This window comes from Centruroides vittatus, unplaced genomic scaffold, assembly GCF_030686945.1.
Source record: "Centruroides vittatus isolate TY-2023 unplaced genomic scaffold, ASM3068694v2 contig_913, whole genome shotgun sequence".
Classification (NCBI taxonomy): domain Eukaryota; kingdom Metazoa; phylum Arthropoda; class Arachnida; order Scorpiones; family Buthidae; genus Centruroides; species Centruroides vittatus.
The window spans coordinates 203,236-218,318 of NW_027122602.1; the positions used below are offsets into that span (position 1 = coordinate 203,236).

A 15,083-nucleotide genomic window follows, 5' to 3' on the forward strand; every position below is an offset into this window, starting at 1 on the left:
TGATTCCAACTTTGCTTATAGCCATCATCTTCATGATTTTATTAACTTTTTCAATAGTTGATTCACTTAAATGCTGGAGATGGCCAAAAGACTGAACATTTCATATTTTTAATCTCTAAAAGAAAGTAACTCTGTTTTTTACTTTTACTTTGGTACTAAATCTTGCACATTTTTATAAGAATTTTATAAAAACTAAAACAGGGGTCCCCAACCTTTTTGTACCTAAGAGCACATTCTAGAATACCGGCCGGACGGCGAGCACCATTTATTTTTTTCAAGGTAAATTTATACTTGGACATAGTTAATAACACATACACATAATGTACAGAAAACATTTAATTCCAAAAATGTAATAAAACATACACAAAACTATTAACAATAATTTTTACAAAACAAGTAATTACTAAACAATGCATACAAAATCTACAAAGTATAAAAAGTCTTTATAAAAAATATAAATCTGAAAGTAAATGTGATTTTTGGCATTGTATTTCATTGGCCATTGCTTTGTAATTAGGAGAGTATGATGATATTCCTGCTCGTAAACAATCGTCAAGGTGTTCATCTGTAAGTCGTGATCTGTACTTTGATTTTATGATATTCAGAACGGACCGGTTTATTTCATTTTAGGTATGGGAAATTTGGTTGGTGAAGATTTGGCGCGAGGTGAAAAAGAGATCGGTCGCATTTCGCTTTGTGCTTTTATCTGTGTTGGACGCCATTTCTACTTTTGAGTGGTTAATCATTAAAAACAAAAAAACTTTTACATAGCATTTTATTGAAAACTGAAATATTTTATTTTTATCGTGGTCGCACAGCGGCAGGCACACACAAAATGATCAGCGGGTGCTATGGTGCTTGCGGGCATAGGGTTGGGGACCCCTGAACTAAAATGTAGTTTTCTGGTTTTACATATTTAATAATATATATATATATCTTTTTCAAAGTAAAGCATCTGAAATTACTCTTAAAATTTTAAACAACAAAGAAGAAAAATTCTAATTATCAATAATCTAAATTAAAACTAACAAAACTATATAATATAACATGTTTTATCCAATATCGATATGAATTTTTGACCAGTCCAATATAAAGTTCTAGATTGATGCATTAAATTGCAGAGAATAATTGAGAATTTGACATCATTATGAATTTATTTTTCAGTTAAAAAAAATTACAGATATTTGTTTTGCTATAATTGGGACTAGAAAAGAGAATATTCAAAAAAACAAAAGCAATTCAGTTACTAGAAACTCTAAGATATATTATCTTAATTATGAGAGAAAGTATCTTAGGTTTTAACAATAAAATTTACTCAAACTTTCACATATAAGTATTTTCATTATCACATCATCATCATCAGATGAATGAAACCAAAATAAAATAGTAACAATTGAAATTTAACTGAAGAAGCAGAGATGAATTGTTTCATTTTAGTCTAGGAGCAATTGACATTAAAATACAGCAAACAACAACATAATTAAAAACAAGTAGCATAGTATACATAAATAGCAACTAAATAGCAACTGCAATATAAAATAAACAGATAAATACAAAATAAAAAACATGAAAAGACCAATACATTTAATTTAGAAGCACTGTAAATTGTAAGGTTTTTTTAAAGATCTAATAATAAACACTCTCTAATGTTCTGAAATTGTTACAATCTGTACAAGACTATATATATCAGAGGTGGGCAAGCAAGAGTTCAATGGAAGCCAAAACATAGGTTTGCAAAATGGATGGGAGATGCAGTTTTGTACTGTTGTGGCAGATAATATGGTAAGGCAAGGAAGGATAGGGTGTCCCCCATCGGGGTCAAGAATAGATTTGAAATTTAAAAGAATAGATTTGAAATGTCAATTTAATTTATTGCACAAACTTGGAAATAAATTACTAAATATTACATATATATAATTTCATATTTTCACAAAATTGTGGAAATAAAATTGTAAAAATAATAATAATAAGCAGAAATTAACACTTTCAGCAAGAGCTAGCTGCATGAAACTCAAAAAGAGCTGCATGTGGCTCTCGGAGCCACATTTGCCCATGTCTGATATATATATATAATTTATTTAAAAAGATAATTTAAAATAAATAGTAGTAATTATTTGCCTGGAAACTTCTTACAAAGAAATTTCTGTAAAATGTATCTTCTTTAAACTAATTAAAAATTTGTAAATTTGATAAGAAAAACAATCATTAAGGAATCATGAATAGCCATTTCATGTTTAATTCACCAAATGGCATGTTAATAGAATAGAAACATAATAATTATGGTTTAATTTGATTTCAGTACAACATAAGTAATGTAAACTTTCCTTTATGAAAAACAAATCAGAATGACAAGAATATTTTGTAAGATTTGGAAATACCTGTCAAAATATTAGCCAATGTTAATATAAAATTGTGCCAAGTAAAAATAATTTTTTTAATAATAAAATTATATTTATAAAAAAGAAAACAAACTTCATAATAAAACTTAAAAAAACACACTTGTGTAAAGACAACACAGATATTTGATTAAGATAAAATTTATCTATTATTCATTCAGTACATGGATATTATTTATTTATGATAAAATAATTTTCTGAAAGAGAACAACAAATGAATTTTGAAAACAAAAGATAAAATTTTTCAACTTTAATACTTAAAAAATAAGATTTAATTTTATACAAGCAACTTAAATGTAATGTGACTATTATTTTACAAATTATTTAACAAGCAGCATCTTAAACAATAAGACAATTAGAGGTTGATTTTTTGATTGTATGAAAGTCAAATATAGTATATAGAACAATTAAACAAAACATTTATTAAAATGTTAAAAATTAAATAAAATCTCTCACTTCTTTATTTAAATAGGGTTAAAACCTCTTCAGATATTACTTGTAAAAAATATTTGTTTGGAAAGAAACATGCCTGATCTGGCCAAGGTACAAGAGTAATAAAAACATTCATCGTATTCATAATTATATGGTACTTTTTGATAATTATTAAAACTGAAAACAATAACCTAAGAAAAATCATTAGTAATTACACATATGTATTTTTCATATTTTTAATTAATGCTTTATATATATTTTTTGTAATAAATAAAATATTTACTTGTTTACATAAATAACAGTAAACTAAATCACTATTTAGAATTTTCTCAGTAGAATTTAATTTGTTCTATAAACAGATGATTTCACTATCATATATACAGTATATATATATTATAATAATTATTATTACGTAGTCAAATATATCTAAAATGACATATAATGGTACCAGTCAGAATTATCTATTTTGGCAAGTTTACTTCAAAGAGGATTATTATTTCATTAATAATAATAATGTTAAACTCATATTTAGAACTGCTTCTTATCCCAAAGATACATTGAAAATACTGGAATATATATACCGTATTTTACGGACTATAAGACGCACTTTTTTCTTCGAAAAATTGCCTCCAAAATTCAGGTGCGTCTTATAGTCCGTAAAATACGGTATATGCTCAGAAGAAAACAGTAAAACCAAGTACACAAAAAAATGTACTTTAATTCCCTATTCCCAAAGTCATACCAGTTGCTAGCTAGCACTTAGTATAACTTGATAATAGTTAATTTATTGATAAAGAATTCTTAAATTTTTGTTGAATAAAAAGTACACTAGATATAAGAGTAATTTTTAAAACACAAAAATTCAGAAGTTATATCATAGCAATTGTTTTTAGATATTAAAAGAATATATTAGATAAAAATGAATACTACAAACACTTAAGATACCAGTGAGAAAATTAAACACATTTTTCTCTCTGGTATATCTTAGGTGTTTGTAGTGTTCATTTTTATCTAATAGTAAGCAGTTGTTAAGTAGAAGTTGTCAGATAATATATTACCTATAATAGTAATTAGATATTAACACTGTTTTTCATATCAGTAATGTAGTACCAAATTTAACAATTTTTTCCATCTGGCACTGTTTGTTTCTTTTGTTTAGCTAATATAGGGAAAGATAAAATGTTTTAGAATAAAATTCTTCCATTACCATAATTGTTTGATAACTTATTTACAAAACTATAATAATATATCAAATGGTTTTCATAATTTTTCTTTCAGTCTCTTGGCATGCGATATTTCCCCCCCAAAATAGTGTGTATTTTTCAAATATTCAATACTTCTGAGGAACAAACTAACTTTTCTAGAGAGATGGGAAAAACAGCAGTATTATATTGTTACTACTACTTTCCAAACAATGAAACCACAATCTTAATAATGAAAACAAATAATAGATTAACTTTCATCATTCAGAAGTTGATCATTATATGAATATGCATGTTACAGAATTAATTACAATTTAGCATTTAACTGCTATAAATGCTGAAAAAGCTCTTCTATTGGTACTCAAAAATTTTGTTTCTGCATACATGCATATGTTTCTGGCTTATAATTTCAAAATGGAATGATTTGCTTTGGAAAACAAATCATTTCATTTTGAGATTTATTTTCTATTTAGGCAAGTTTTCATTTGTAGATCTGTTTTAGACAATTTTACTGTATATATAATTTAGATACATAATGTAGATTATGTTATGGTTATGTCAAGAAATGTGTCCTTAGAATCTCAATTGTATTTAAGAGTAAATTCTATTTCAACATAGGGTTTGTGTTTTTATATAATATATACACACACTACTGTTAGAGTTTTGAGTACACATCTTCAGATACGTATAGCTCAAGATATAAAATTTGTTATAAAAAATACATATTACAAATGTTAGATACTTAAGTTTTCTTTAAAAAAGATATATTTTCAAGATGTAACAATGTATGATTTAAATTTACTTTTATTTAATTAAACTAATCAGGATTATGTTGTGTTATGTGTGATTTCTTTACAAAATATATATATAGTCAGTGCTAAATTAGTCTAATATAAAAATATATTCAAAGTAATTATGAAAATTAATCTCTGGAATGTTTTCCAAAAATGTATCCTCAAAGTATAAGTGTGTTATTCAAATGTAAAATATAAAAGTTATTGATAAATCTACTAATGACAGTTCAATTAATATGTGAAGTTATTAATATATATATATATATATATATATATCTAACTTTGTGTGTATTGCAAGAAATAACATTTTATTAACTGAAATTAAATATAAAATTAGCCTTTTAAAAATAATTGAATATTTTTAGATGATTATCTACAAAATTCAGTTATTTTTAATTTAATTAAATCTTTTTAAATTTCATTAATCTAATTAAAAACTAATTTCCAAATATCAAAATAAAATTATAGATATTTTCTAGATAGCTTCAGTTTAATATTTGAAATATCCAATACTACTTGATAAGTTTCAAGTCTAAAAAAAACAATCATGATTTGACTACCACTGTACATATTTGACCTCATGAACAATTGTCAGTTTCAAGAGTCAAATTATCTTAACCAATTTATTTTATGACAAAAATACAAAGCAATCATGTTCTAGTTTAATTGTTACAAGGAATATATGCCTTTAATGAATGAGAACATTCAAGGTAAATAATTACGTCGAAGAAAAACTTTTCTTAAATCTTATGGTCTAATGCTCCATTTTAATTGCTTTATACAATACCATAAACGTCCACATTAAAATTCAAAACAGACTATCACATTTTTTTACATCAAAAAGAATTTTTCAACTTAGACATGAATATTTTTCATATATTATAAAATCAGTTACCATTTCTACAATAAAAGCTTAGTATTTCATTGAAATTCTTGAAATTCTCTGGACTTGAAAAAAAAGGATGATGTTTTTTGTTGTTTAAATTTCTTATTTACCTAGGGATATAATTTTAACAAATACAACATAAGGTAACTTTATTCTGTTTTAAACATTCTATAAAACAAGGCAAAGCTTAAACTATTGTATTTTAAAAATGTTAATTGTGATTATTATGATACATAAATAGTTGATAAAAATTTCATTAAGTTATAAAAATATTTCATTAAATCAATTTAAAATCCTTTTAAGTTTAAATCAAAATGCAATTCTATTTTAGAATTTTGTTTTTTATTTATAACATAAATCTAAATACACAGACTTAAATGTAAAATTTTATACAGACATATGGCTTGTCTTTGATATATTAAATATAGAAATTATTACTAAAGACATTTTCTATAATAAGTTTCATAATTAAAAATGTCATATTGGTTTGAAACAAATGTTTCAAACAATTCAGAGTTTCAAAATAAATTTAAAAAAAATTAATCTATTAGACTAATTCACATTTAATATAAATTACATATAGATTCATAATTTAAAATTGCAAATTATTGCAGCATTATAAAATTTATATATGTTATATTTTAAATTTTGTTTAAATGCCAATGTTTTATTTACCAAATATTTTAGAAAAACAAAAAGTATATTCAAAATTTTGAAAAATAATATTAATGTGAAGTTTTGATTTTACTAAATTATTTCGAATGATAATTCAGATCCTGATTTATTTATCAATCTTGATTGGCCTGAGTTCTTTTGGATTTTTACTAATACAGTTGGAAATATGCTGTTAAAAGTACAAAAGGTGGCAGAATCTTGAAAAAATCATTAATTACATCATCAACAGATAAATTCTGATGATACAATACCTGATATGACTAATATTTCAGTTATTCTAAGATAAATCTTTTTTATTAATAAAACTCTTTTATAAAATACAATATCATACTTTCTAATTTCTAATATCTTAGAAATGTATGCATAAAATTATCATTTAAGTTTAGGATTATATATCATAAATTCAAAATACAGAGTATAATTAAATGCTATATTGATAAATATCAAAATTGATAATTCAAACACAGTTGAATATGTCTCTCTCAAAAACCTCTATCTTGAAGTTTATTTCGTCCCCTGCATTTTCAGCCTAAATTTAATATATTTTCCAATGTTTATCTCAAGTAATTTTCTCACAAAATCATTATATCTAAAATTACGGACTGAAATGTCAATTACAGTTTCAAAGCTCAACAACTACATTTTGATAGCATAAATTGCAGTTGAAAAACATCTCTTGCCCTAAACTACATAGCTGCAATTAATACTGCTTTTCTCTGATTGGCTATAAGCTTGGCTTGTGTCTTACTGGTTGCAGAAAGTTGGAAATGAGAAACTACTGACAAACCATTTGTTAGGGTATGTGAAAAATGTTTTATTTATACCTAATAGAGATACTCTATGTACTGTACTTGCTATTGTATTAATAAAATACTGTACCTACAATCAAACATATTATCATTTACTGTGCAGGAACCTCTTTATCTCAAAACTGTCTATCTCAAATTTTTTTCTCATTTCTGTGAGATTTGAGATATATTTAACTGTACATCTGTTACTTTTCATTACATTCTCAAATATTTTCATGTAAGTCATCATAGAGCAACAAAAAGGTTCTTATTTATAAAATGATTTCTTATATATACAGTGATACCTCAGTTTTCATTGATAATCCATCCGAAAACAATTGGCGAAATCTGAAATTGACAAAAACTGAGGCAATTATTTCCATATGAATCAATGTAAATCCACTTAATTCGTTCTAGACACTTTAAAATACATACCAAAAACACATTTTATAGATAATAAATATAGTGTTTAATACTAAAAACAATAAGAAATTAATATAAAATAAATGTAAAACACTAATACAATGGCCTCCGAAACAGAATCGCCATCTAACTATTTTCGATTGATCAAAATTTAATAACAACTGTTCAACATCTTCAATTGTTTACAATATCTGTTTTGTTAGCAAATTCATGCCTTTCGCTACATTAATCTCCTTTATTGCTTTTTTTTTTTTTGCCATAATGGAACTTATCGAGGATGACAACTTCCCATACATGCAGCCAATTTCAGCAATATTAATGCCACTCTAGTATTTTTCAACGATTTCCTTCAACTTGTTCATGTTCCTGGCTGCCTTCTTCAAAAAGGCTGCTGGCTCTGGAAACTTTCTTTGGTCCCATGATGGAGATGAAAGGAAAGGAAATCAATGGAACTGGTGTGGGGTAATGCTCACACAATGAGAAGCAATGCCACACTGAGCAGGAAAATGCATGGGTCACTCTTTGTTTTCACAAAATTAGCAGCAAGGTTATGTGGACATGCTGACGAAAACCAAGACAAATTTTTTGTGGATAAAATCGACAAAAACCAAAACCGACAATAACTGACGTCAACGAAAACCGAGGTATTACTATATATGCAATGTGTTACAAATAAAGCAAACCAGTCCCATAACTTGGGAATTATTAAAGAAGAATCAGAATAATTAGGGCTAAACAAGGTACAAGGTACAGTACATGTCCAAAACTTCAAGAGTGTGTGTTTGAGACTCCAGGATTACAATGATATGTGGGATCAAACATGGTACCTTCAGAAAATAAATGAACAACACTTTCTGGAACCTTTTACCGGTGTTAGACGCAAAACGAAAAATTTCCGTTAACGTTTTTGAACTTTGTAGTTCTTCTTCAGACGGTGAAAAACAAGGAACGCAGATTGAATAAAAGAACGAGTTATTTTTAAACTGAAATCGAATGCTTCACGATGCAGCTGGTCAGACATGCGCATACGGTGCAAATAGATGGCGATTTGCCCACCGCCTGGCAGACCCTCATCGACACGGACCTTTAATCGCCATCTATTTGCACCGTATGCGCATATCTGACCAGCTGCATCGTGAAGCATTCGATTTCGGTTTAAAAATAACTCGTTCTTTTATTCGATCTGCGTTCCTTGTTTTTCACCTGAAGAAGAAGTTCGTCTGAAGAAGAACTACAAAGTTCGAAAACGTTAACGGAAATTTTTCGTTTTGCGTCTAACACCGGTAAAAGGTTCCAGAAAGTGTTGTTTACATCCCCGGTGTTCCTTGATGTATGTAGATTTTTACCGTATAAAATAAATGAAATTTGATAGTGTTTACTCTGGAGTAATTTTTATTAATAATTCACATTATTGTCAAATAAACTAAACAAACAATTCAAATTCAAATCTAAGTATTTCATTATATGCTCTAAATCAGTCCTGGCCAACTTATAGTAAGAAGTGATTGGATTTCATGAGTCAAAATGTCTGATGATCTAATCCATATTTTTGTTTCATGAAAGCTTAATAATTCATCCTAATGAAATTAATTTGCAAAACAGTTGTATTTACGTATTGCACAGTAATTAACATACCACATTCTCTCTTTTTAATAAAGACACTAAAACACATAATTTAAACACCATTTATTTTTAATCACAACAAAAAAAATCATTTCTTTCTGTCACACAAATTATAAGTTTTGCTTCTCTTTGGCACAATTATTTTGCACTAAATTGAATTGTTTATGGTGCAATGAAGCAATTTCTATAACAACAATATACGTAACTAGCAATGACCATCTCCCCCCAAGGATACTTCTGTCTATTCATCTTATAGAGCACAGCATTACCAACCCATGGAGAACAGTTAAAAAGATTTATCTGTGAAAAATTGTACTTTTAATAGGATTATTAAATCCATAATGTTTTTGTATTTTAATGAGCCATATTATCTGCAATTGATTGAAAATGTGTAGTGATTGACCATCACAATCAACTTGTTGGCCATGCCTACTCTAAATGATTTTGATTGAAAATGGCTGCTTTGACAGACAAAAATGCTGGATTAAACCACAATCTGCTGGTAAATGTTCAAGTAGTTAAATAAACACAAACATGTAAGTCAGGAAAGGCAAAATGGCAGGTATATAATACACACAAATATTATCATACATGTTTACACCTGTCTGCTGTTATAGCTGACCGTACAACATATGACTGCAGTCATGTGCTGTTGTTCAACCAACTAATCATATATGACCAACACATGGCTTTAATAGCATACAGAAATGCTCACAATCTTCAAAACCCATTTTAAAAGTGAACTGCATCAACCATCCAAAATATGGGCACTAATATTCATATTACAGTACAATTAATGCATTAATTCCCCTAAATTTATGTAATCTGTAAAAGTGCTTTCTGTAGAGTCAATTTTTTAGCATTTTGATAATATACTTATGTGTATCATTTAAATATTTTGTATAATATTTCCCCATTTTCTTAGTAACAAATGACTCAATCTTAGCAATCTTCACATCACTTTTTAAGGGAAAAAAAAGGGTCTCAAAAACAATGAGCAATTATTTATTGTGATGGTCATAATGCTGGGCTGCAACTTTTAATCATATTTTTAATTTATTTTATTTAAAATATATGCTCTCTACTTCAAATTAGTACTGTAGTGTCTTGCTCCTGTACATTATATTTTCCATGGAGTCGTGCTGATCATCTATTAACTGCTTTCCAGGAGAGTTTTAAATTGAAATAAATGTGACTTCAAGTTGGCATCATAAGTTCATAAATAGTTAATTGGGGTCTCCCTCCTGTAAGTTTTCCATATCTGGTCTCGTCTTTTATCTATCTAACTCTGTTCTCAAGATTAAGGAAAGACAAATGGACAGACGACAGTGGGAACTTATTGGTCTACAATTTTTTCAAATTGGAGTCCAATCAGAAATAAATTTCAGGCTTCTTAATACTTCACCATTTAATCAGTCTTTTGTATTCCTTAATTTTAATCTTATGATAATTATTACTGTATATTTCATTCTTGTTTATACTTTATTCTACATATTCTACTTACATCCCTTTAGTGGTCAAGACAAGTCCAGAGTTACAATGTGTATATCTAGTATAACAAGAGGTAAATAAAGTAATTGCTGTTATTATCATCATCGTTAATTTTACTTATAAAGTTGCACATAGACTTTACAATAGCCAATGATATAAGTTTGAGGGTCAATCACTTAGCTTTTATTCACTATAGAGAATTATCAGCTGAAAGCAACAGTGAATTTCTTCATAATTCTCTGAAAATCATTACATAGAAAACAGAATTACTAAAAATTTATCAACTTTCAAAATACAAATTTAAATAAGAATATCTATTAATATCAATTAAAACATGAATTGATGTACAAAAACCAAGAAAATTAAAGGTGAAATATACATATACTTGCATATGGTCTTTAGTGGTTTCCAAAATCTGAAATGGGAGATGACTATGTACAGCATAGAAATGATTTTTCGCAATTTTAAAGATAATCTTACCAAGTTTGAACATATGAAAACCTATTGAGTGAGCTCCCGATTGTAATTTAAAACTGACAGATAAACTGCAGTGGCACATAACTTATACCCCTTTCAGACTGACTTTAAAACATCCTGCAGGTAGTTCACGGGAAATTATGATAGTCATTTCATAATTTAAACTTTTATGAACATTCATTATTTAAGATTGTTTATATTCTATATTTAAATCTTAGCTAAAACTTCTTAATTTTGAGTTAAGCAAGGGTTCTTTTGATTTGATGTGCAAAGCATTCTAAAATATAACTGCCTGATTTCAAATTGATTTGAATTCTAAGATAACTACTGAAGCTAGTTAAAAACATTCTAATTTAATACTCTCTTGGATTTTTATCTAGGAAAATATTAAATTAACTAATTATTAAAGACGCTAAATAGAACTTTAATTTTAATTAAAAGATTTTCATTTCAAAATCTAGACTTAATTTTGTTTTATAACTGCCTATCTAACAAAGTCTAAACAAAGTAAACCTTAAATATTAGAATGAAAAACTACAACCCACATAAAAAGCATTTGAACAGAATATAAGGAAAAAAAATTTTAGTTTGAGCTCATTTTACAAGAAAATAAAAATGCAATGTTCAAAACAAAAATATATGTTCGTTCGGTTAAGTGTATCACCAATTTCAAATACATAAACCAAATCATTTTCCCCCAAAATAATTTTACTACAAAGCAATATTGGAGAAAAAGTACTTAAATAAAAATAATAATAATAATAAAAGGATTACGTATGAAATCAGAAATTATTTTGTTGGTTCTCATCTTGATCTTATTACAGCTTTTATGCATTTTGGCATTTTCAAAATTAGTTCATTGAAAGTTTTGGAAGTTATTTTACTCCAGTTAATTTTAATGGCTTCTTTAAGTTTGTCTTTATTAGTCAGTGCCTTGTCATCAACAAGCATTTTTAACTTTGCCCATAAATTTTCAATAGATTTTAAAATCTGTGCTTTTGCAGGCCAGGTTTATGTTTTAATGCCTTTATACTTCAAAAATTCTTTAATTTGTTTGGGTCAATGGCATGTGAAATTATCATCCTGAAAAACAAAACAACAACAACACCAAAGTGATTTTAAATTGCTGAAATCAGAAATGATTCTAAAATTTCCCTCATACACTTCTATTACAGCCTGATTAAGAATACATATATTTCCAGATCTAAACGCTGACATGCAATCAAAATCATTAAATTTGTTGGAAACTTAGTGTTCCTAGTCAGACAGCTTTCCTTAAATTTCTCCCAAAATCCCATTCAGTCTATTCATTACTGTTATCAAACATTTGTTTTATTTTTCTTCCATTTCACATTTAATTCTTTGGAATTTTTTAAACATTTATTTTCAATAGGTGATCTTGAACCTTGATGGTTTTACATCTCCTGTGTCTTTAAACTTTTCTCAAGCATAGTTTACACTCCTAATGGCACACCTACAAACATTGCAACTTCTCTGGTTTTTTTCCATCTTGTAGCAGCTTTATAATTTGTTTTCTCACATCATTACTAAATCCTTTGATTGGGACCATTGTTTAAACAATGATAGGTAAAACATCACTGTTTAATTAGAAAATGATGTAAATACACCTCTTAAAGCTAATGATTTCTTCCATTCAAATTATAATGCTAAAGTGTGTAAATTGAGAACAGTGTTCAAATACTTTTTCAACTTCCTGTCTGTTAGAAAACTTTTCCCAAAAAATAATTTTTGGGAAAAATGGTTTGGTTTACTTATTTGAAATTTAAGTGATAAACACTTAACCTAATGAATAAAACACACATTTTTGTTTTCAGCATTAAATTTTTATTTTCTTGCAAAATGAGCTCAAACTAAACAATTTTTTTTTCTTATATCATGTTAAAATACTTTTTGCCAGGGACTGTATTTGCTTGAAAGCAAGAATCAAAATTACATAAATAGTGGTTTAAGCTATTACTCTCTGTCTCTGATAAACCTACTATCTTTGTTTGGCAAGAGTTAATTTAATACCTTGTGGTCTAATGACCATTATCATACTTCAGGCATTCCTTACCCTGTGGTTGTAGGATGTGGACAGCCTATGGACCAATTAAAAGGGGGTAGGACTCACACAATGGAGGCGGATGGGATTTTTCATCATTCTTGGCTAGACTGTAAAAGAGTGTGAACGTGTGTAAGAGGAGGTAAGCTCCATGTGGCTCAACTTAGTGTTGACAAAGAAAATTCCTGTGGATATACATTAGAGAATGAAAGGTTGGCTTTAGCCTGTATTTACCTTATCAATCGTACATTAAAATTTTCTTGTTGAGTTTGTTCTTCACAATGGCAATTCACCTACTGTTCTGTATGTGGCATGTGTTTGGACGTATCCTGGTGGTGAGAAACCTTCATTATCTCAGAGTCCATCACCACATAATTGGCATCCACAACAAGATACAACCCAAAACAATTAAATAAATAAATAAAAAGGGGTAATTTTATTTGTTACAGGGAATTTTTATTTGTTATTGTAAGACCTAGCCCTTTAGGTACAGAGCATAATTATTGACGAGCAAGTTTCGACCACCAGTGGCCAGGTAGCCCTCCTTTGGTTGCAGGCTATCTTGGGATGGGTTCCATGTTCATAGAAACACAGACTGATTTGATCACTATTAAGGAACTGTTTTTCCAATTTGAGAGCGTAGCAAAGTTAGCAACGTGGAAAAGATCAAATTATATTATGATCTTGATCTCTAGATTTAAAGGAAGGCTGTTAACATTCCTAAATGAGGCCTGCATTAGGTTTGGTGAGGATTATGATCAGGTGAACTGTATGATTTAGAAATTCACTTGCAACATTAAAGATGGCAGTAAGCATTAAGGCAATATGCCAGGATAAAAGAACGAAAGAGTGAAGACCTTTGGGATCAATACAAAGCTAAAATTAGCAATATTTGCTGGATATAAATCAGTCACTTTTATAACCACTAAAAAGGGGTTTTTTGAATGAATAAACCAAAATGTTATGTATCTCAGATATTTTATTTATATAAATAAAATAACTGAGAATCATCATCTGAGTAATTTCTGAGTAATTCTTGAACTTGAGTGAGTGTCAGATTCAAAGGCTATAACATTTCGGTTTATTTGTCCAAAAAACCCCTTTAAGTGGCTATAAAAGTGACCTTTAAGACTTTTGAGTCCGGTTATGTGAAGCAGTTAAAATAGTAATTCAAGCAAACCCTAATTTGGAAAGCAACTGTAAATGACTTCTAATTGACCAATTTTTGAGAGGGGTAAATCTGCTCCTACATGAAGGTTAGATTTTAACAACACTCCCTATGTCTTTTGATTAAGCAGTGGAGAAAGCTGAATAGGCAAACAAAATGGAGGAGAAATTTTTTGCAATGAGAATTTGTCTTGCATTGATACAACTGAATCTGGTGTGACTTCAAGTGGGGCCAATGAAGTAAGGTTGAAAGTTGCAACTAGTAGTAACAATAATAATGCGATTCAGACATATAATAGAGATGTTAATAATGGCTGTGATTCAAGTAGGCAAGATAGAGATGTGGGCAGTTCTGGCACTACTAAAGACAATAGGTTTGAAAAAAGAATTGAAGATCTTACAAAACACTTAAAGGCCAATGCTATGAATAGATTGATTATCAAGAGAGTGAATAATCCCAACTGGAGAAAACTGAATTGAAAATGCATAGCATGTGGTCAGCCAGGGTGCACATTAAGTAGTTATCCATCAAGGAAAAGCAAACCATTAAACTAGAACAAACTCATTGTAAAGGCCAGAATGATGAGTTCAGTAACATTTGTATATTTTGTATACTGGCCAATGGGATTAGGTCAAGAAGAGGTGGTTTACCAATATGTGAGAGAAA

At 28.3% G+C, this 15,083-nt stretch overlaps 1 protein-coding gene across 5 annotated transcripts in view; it reads right to left on the reverse strand.

The window, feature by feature from the left end:
• Positions 1-15,083, reverse strand: part of LOC136984329 (epidermal growth factor receptor kinase substrate 8-like) — an 89,495-nt gene that overhangs the window by 64,257 nt on the left and 10,155 nt on the right. The window lies entirely within an intron of this gene.